Source organism: Pinus tabuliformis, chromosome Q, assembly GCF_031772625.1.
Source record: "Pinus tabuliformis cultivar Carrire ecotype Pingquan chromosome Q, CPIR1, whole genome shotgun sequence".
NCBI classification, from domain to species: Eukaryota; Viridiplantae; Streptophyta; class Pinopsida; order Pinales; family Pinaceae; genus Pinus; species Pinus tabuliformis.
The window spans coordinates 322,639,733-322,646,944 of record NC_142296.1 but is presented as its reverse complement, the minus strand read 5'-3'; the positions used below and the strand labels follow the sequence as shown (position 1 = coordinate 322,646,944).

General features: G+C 35.0%; 1 pseudogene; it reads right to left on the bottom strand.

Annotated features, from left to right (window-relative positions):
* Positions 1–5,710: 5,710 nt before the first annotated feature.
* LOC149219482 (helicase-like transcription factor CHR28 pseudogene) lies at positions 5,711–6,625 on the bottom strand (annotated as a pseudogene).
* Positions 6,626–7,212: the final 587 nt, after the last annotated feature.

Here is a 7,212-nt window from a genome sequence, read left to right as displayed (position 1 = left end):
TTGTCTTTTTCTCTCAATTTATCATATGTATCATGCAATTAAAGTTGATTAGTGAACCCCCAATAGTTGTGATAATGGTATTAGGGGCTCCCTTATCACAACCCGTAAACCCTAATGCATTTAATCCCTTATCCAAGTAGGGGAAAGGGTGTAGTTGTAGGGGAATTGGCACCAAACTTGGGGGTTCATAACATTAGGAGAAGTTGAATGGTATGACAAAAAAGGTGGGAGGGATATATTCTTGTGTATTGAATGTGGAAAGGGGAGGTCCAAGCATGGTTTAGTAAGATCTATAATCCTAGCATTAGAGAATGAGAAGGAAACTTAGGACCTAATGTCATATTGGCTAAGGGGCCTAGAGGGAAGGCAATGAGAGAAATTGACAGGGGAACCCCCAATAGTGGTGATAAGGGGATTAGGGGCTCCATTATCACAACCCATAAGCCATTAACCCATAACCACTAAATTCCTTATCCGATTAACCCAATGTCATCATCCCTTAACCCATACATTCATAACTCATAACCCATTAACCTCTTGACCCATTAAACCTTAAGCCACTAGCCCCTAACTTAAAATACATGAACCCCCTAAGCCCTAACCCCTTATCCTCTTAACCTATGACCCTTAACTCCTAACCACCACTTGTACATATGGGCAGAAAATTTGATGTCGTACTTCAATAGTTTAGTCATACTGTCGCCTTTTACTTGCAAATATTTCTATTTTTATTTTTAAAGCTCTAACATTTGTGAGATACCCGACAAACAAAATTATCATCGAATATCTGACAATATGTTATTCAAATTATCAACGATATATTCCTCTTACATTCCCCAACAAAAAATCATTAATGTTATATCATAAACACTCTATATAGGTAAGCATTGGAATCATTTTCCTCAACTCATGGGGTACCTTTACACCTCAACCCATGGAAGTGGACCTAAGTCCATGGTACAACCCATCGCACTCTAATATGGTTCTAATTTTATCTTCAAAACTAGGGCATAACACACCTTATAATGTGAAATGGTTAAGCCCTCCGAAACTTGTGGGATTTTTGCCTTCATGGAAGATATTATAGCTAGTGTTCATCAAATACAATGCACTAACTCCACTAACACACACCAAAAGTCCAAGATACCCATAAGATGTGGCCCACACCCAAGCGCTTAGACTACACCTCCATAAAATGCACCTTCAACTTTGGATGTCCAAAAACAATACTATTCTAATCCAATATGGCCTATTTGTTAGATTTGTGTAATTCAGACTTTATCAAATCCTTGCACCTCCTTAACACTCCATGAAAATTAAACTACAATTGTCACCTTCCAAGTTCCGACACCTCCTTCTGCAACATGAAAAACCACCTATATATGTTCCAACAACCTTTCCAACCTCTTCAGTCAGTTGCACATATATTTCACATTTCTTCTTTGTCTTACAAAGTGGTAGTGCAAAGAGAGGGTATCAACTTCAATCAAGGAATGTTCTCTTAGTATCACTGGCAAGTTGTGTTTCTGCAACTTGTCAAATGTCTTAAGTTAGATTCACAACTTCTCATGGTACATAGCTTGCTTTTCTACACCTCTAAGTGAGACCACAACCCCTCTAACTATTCCACCTCTTCAACCCTTGTTAGAGTCTTGGACGTGTACCCATGCCTCAAACAGAACATAACACTAGCATCCCAAATGTGCATGCTTGTTCCATCTTTTAATGCCTTGTTGAAACCACATCATCACAGTGTTTAAAATGAAATGTTTACATCTTAAGGAAAAGCACCTGCTTTTCTTATGACAACCTAAACTATGTGAGTGACTTGGAGAGGACTCCATTTTATCAAGGTAAAAACATAAGGTCTTACAAACCCATTCACACAACAGTTTGAATATATTTAATCGATGGTACTCCTTCCAAATTTGTCATATGACTTTTAAGAAACTAACACTTTTTTTTTAATTATTAAATCAGCTTACTATATACTTTCTTTTGTTTTCACCCACCTAATATGCAAGAACACTTAGATATTTTCAATAAAAGCAAGTTAATAGCACATGTTTCCTTATTACACTTAAATGTTTTCAATACAACCAAGTTAAGGGCATGTGTTTCCTTGTGAAATGTCTCACATTCAAATTCCAAATGTAGAGTATGTCTACCTCTATAAACTTCAAAAACAAAATCTTTGCATAAAAACAATAATCTTAAAATTAAATTATTATTATTATTATTATAAGTACTCTAAATATGCCAGAAATGCTTTCAAACACAACAAAAAACATCCCAAGGGCATTAGTTTCTCAAATACAACTAAAAACATACTATCCAAGAGAAAATAAAATAATGTATAATGTATTTAATGAAAATAAAATAATGTATTTATAAAACAAAATATGTATAAAGTATTTAAGTGAAAATAAAATAATGTATTTATAAAATAAAATAATGTATAATGTGTTTAAGTGAAAATAAAATAATGTATTTATTGTATTTTAGGAGGGAAAATTTTAGCATATTTGAAAAAATTAAGCGTTGATTTTGCTTTACAAAATTTCTCTGAACCCAATGTTCATTTAAGTTCTAGAATAGGTAGTATTTGTTCACTTTTCACACGGCGGGAGCGAAAATGAGATGTAAGACAATTGTGAATTATGGTTTTACCAATAGAAAACACAATATTGAACCCCACCATTGGATCTTCTGTCCATTGATTGTGCCAGAGTATGCTCCATTTTTAACTTCTCTGCATTTCCCCCATTTTTAGTCTTCCACACAGAGAGGAGTACACACACCTCAGGTCTCTGGCTCAAAATCCACTATTTTTTTGCATCCACACTGGTATGTTTATGCTTTAATCTATGTGCTACATGTTGTTATTGTTTGCAAGGAGGGTATTTTCATTTGATGAGTTTGAGAGACCATTTATCATAGTAAAGGAGCAAGAGCATAAAACCCAAATGAGATCATAAGGCCAACATTGTGGCATCTATGGCCATTGTGAGAATCCTCTGCACCTCACTTGGCCCCAAGGGAATAGGAAATATGCTCCAAAGCCCCGACGGTGGGGTCACCATTAGTATGCTCCTATTCTATTTATTCATTCTCTATTTTTGTATCGGTGAAAACCCTTAAATTATGAAAATAAGTAGAAATTAATTATTTAAAACCGTATAATTTATGAGTCAAAATTACTTTTTTTTAAATCTGTAGATATTCTTCAAGGAGTGAAATAACAAAATACTCACTTTGTGATCTACTCACATTTTCTCACACACTGCGAGGCCCACCAAGTTCCTACAGACAAAAAAATTCATTTTTGATAGTTAAAGGCCATTGTAAGATATTGTCACAACCCATGACAATATTTCAAAGTTCTTATGTGGGAAGTTGTCTAATTTGATGACCACCAGATCCATCTTACCTAAATTTTAATGCGATCATTTTTCACTTCCATTACTAGAGTGAACTATTACTATTTTCTCGCTACCGAGAAGCTATTTGAGGAAGATATTGGCTTTCCTGCGGCTCTTATTCAAGAAATCATCAACTCTTGCACCACAGAAGAGAACATCAATAATCAGGTAGATTGGGATGGGTTTCGATTGGATAGCAAGAGAGGAATAATTAGATTTTGACGTATAGTAAATTCCCATTACAGATTTTATGTGATCAAGTCTCCCAAATTTATTGTTTATGTAATAGACCATGGATTTGGAAGTCTTTCGAACGTGCAGGAAGAATTCATGAATTTATGCAATTTAGTTGGCGCAATGTTGCTCTTGCATAGAAGAGATGGAAGAAGTATTTGTGTCTCCACTCAACTGCCTGACCATCAGATGGAAACACTAAAACTAATCCTCATGGTCATCCCCAACTGAATATACCTCTCTTTTTTTCATATTAATATGACTTTATATTTTGTATGTCTATCTAAATGTGTTTTTGTATGGGTCAGTTGGAAAATTCATGCGTTTGAATTTATTTTGTCTTAGTTAGATTTGAATCTGTGGGTTTATTGATGGGACACAAGTGATATCATCATTGTGGTATTGTCTATCGTACTAGGGATGTCAATGTTCTAGAGTGCCAGCTATGACACATTATTTCAGTTTCAGGTTATGTCTGCTATAAGATTATCTACAATCTCAAGCATGTGTTCATCCAATAGTAATAGTGCTAATTACTCATGGCTGAGAGTTGAATTTATTTTGTATGGGTATGTTGGAAAATGCTTCTCTTTGAATTCATGTTGTCTTGGCTTGATTTGGATATGTGAATTTTTCTATTGTAAATGGGTGATATGAGCATTGCGGTATGTCTATCGTAGATAGGATGTCAATGTTTTTGTGTGCAATCTATGACACTTTATTTCAGTTTCAAGTTATATCTACTATAAGATTGTCTCCAATGTCAACCGCATGTTCATCAACAGTAGTAGTGCTAAATACAATCTTCCATCGTATCTATAACTGTAAATCGTGAAACCATTATGGGATGAATTTATACAATTCGATGTGATCTATCAATAGGTTGGTATTCATTGGTTGGATTCCACCAAAGATCAAGCAGAAGAACATAACATGCAGCAAGCATGTTGAGACCAAAACTTTCAACTTTCAGGGACATTGTCATAACAGTTATCTCGGGGAGTGTCTTGAAATCATTGAGAACTTTATCCCATGTTATTATAGACATAGTTCCATACAGCCTTCTATATTTTATGCATGATTTTTTTAGTGAAACCTTAAGCAAATCTAACATACTCATCCACTAGGAGAAACTATGGCTTTCTCCGATGTCCATAATATGCTTCTTTAGACTTGGCTTTGCATGTTGATTACTATTACCACTATCAGACGTTTCAGCTAAATCTTTATTGATATTATTGACATAATTGTTGCTAGAGGCACTTGTACGTAACTTTGGGAGGGCTTGGAGAGTTTTTGCCGCAACTTTGATCTTTGAAGAATGAAAGTCTAAAATATCATATTTCAAATCCAATTCACTGACCCCTTCTAAACTTGTAGAGATCTCATCATTGACAGTATCATCAGAAGTGCAATGCTTTAAGGCAGTCATAGAAAACATGAAATCATCCTTTAGATGGATTTTGCAGCCTTGAGTAGGAAAAATGTAGCCTTGAGTAAGGTGATCTAATATGCACTGATTGCAAAATACATGACCGCAAATGGTGGCAATCACTTGTTCAGGGGCATCATTATAGAGGCCACAAAGATCTAATGAACCATCCAAACGATTTATCAAATCAATATATTTTTCCCTGGGTAGCTTCGTTACTACTTCTACAGAACATCTCCAAGTAGAATTAGATAATTGACTTTTAACAAAAATAGGATGATCACATGCTTGATGAAGACGTAACAACATGAATAATATATTCACATTTATGTTCTTTTTCATAGTTCTTGTAGCAACATAGACCTTGAATTGAGCTTCCACCAATAGAAAAACCTGAGCCTCTATGTATTGATGTTATCTACCACCCGGAAACAACAAGTACCCACAACTCTCTCTCTCAGTGATACATATGAGCCTTTGTGTGTCGATTTTATCTACCGCCCTGAAACCAAAAAGCCCGTAACTCTCTCTCAGTGAGATATTTATTTATAGAAACATTCAAAATGAGTAAGCCGGGTCAATGAGATCTGACCTGGGGTTTAACCGAAACCACCTATCAGCCTCAGACCTTGAACTGAGCTTGTGAATGAGCTTTAGGCAAGTGGTAAAAACCACTTTCTCCCACAGAGAATTCAACCTTCTACAAGGTAACTATTTTAGGAGGTTATGTAATAATAGGTTCCCCATCAATGGTAGTACCTTTTTTGAAGTATTACTATCTTCAGGATAGCTTGGAGCTTCTGGTATCCTGAAATTGGATTTCTAGAAATTGGAAACTTTATTTTGGAAATGAAAGAATTATAAACAACATATGGTTCATATTTAAGAAACCTAAAGTAGATGAAAATATCATCAATAGAATTTTGGATTGGTGTCCTAGAGAGACACCACATTTGTTTAGTCGGTAAACCCCAACATGCTCTAGCAACTTGGGTCCTATGATTCTTAATATTTTGAGCTTCATCTAGAACCACCATAAACCAACCCACTCTTGCAAGAGGGGGAGGAATAGGTTCACTTGAGGAACCATTTTCTCCCTTTCTACTCTTTGCCTTCCTAATAGTCTTTGAGGTCTTCTTTTTCTTTTCAAGAATAAAAGAGTCAATTACACCAAAATCATTAGGATTTCTTTCAACTTCTTCATAATCATCTCCAAGATATTGTTTTAGAACCTCCATGGAACAAGTAGTCAAAACAATTTCATGCTCTTTTCCAGCTCATTAGGGCCATTTGTCATGTTGCTTCCATGATAAACCAGGACAAACAAATTGGATTTTTTGGTAACCTTGTCACAGACTTCTTGTGCCCATTACTTAAGAACACTTGTTCGACACACAACTAAAGTACCGGTGGATGGTCAACCTTTGTTCATATAAAATGTATTTTCTTTCCCCTTAATGTATTCCTCCAAAGCGATATCATTTGCATCATTATTTGATGTCTTTATTTTCAAACAAAACATGTTGATACTCATCATCTTTATCTATATTTACAATAGATGTTTCAACCTTTACTTGATTTGAATCTTCCTTAAGAGATATGTTAGGAGGAGTCTCCTTCAAAATTAAAGCAATCATTGAGAATTTATTTGACATCTATGTGATTTCAGAAAATTAAAGCACTGCAACATTGTGTTTCCATAGTGACATGTGAACTTTCAGAAGATAGTAACAAGTGCCACCAGTAGAACTTTTAGGCAAATTCATTGAGTTAAACAGCATTGTGCCCACTTTAGAAATCTATTGAAAAGTTTCCCTAGATTTATTTTTGATAAAATAATGTGAGCTTCAATCTTCATCTATTACTGATTAGATTTCTACAGCATCATCTTCCAATTTAGCATCCATGTTGTTAACACCACAATCCTCTATTTCAGTAATTTGTCTTCCAACAGTCCACATGATATGTTTTTTGTCTTTTGTTCCTTTTCCATGGCATTGAAATGAAAAATCTATGAAGCATTTATTTCTAACCCCCACTTAAGTTGACTTTGATTCCAATGAAGGTACCATAATTCTATCCTTATTTATGTACCCTGAAGAAGGTGTTTTAATACTTCAAGTT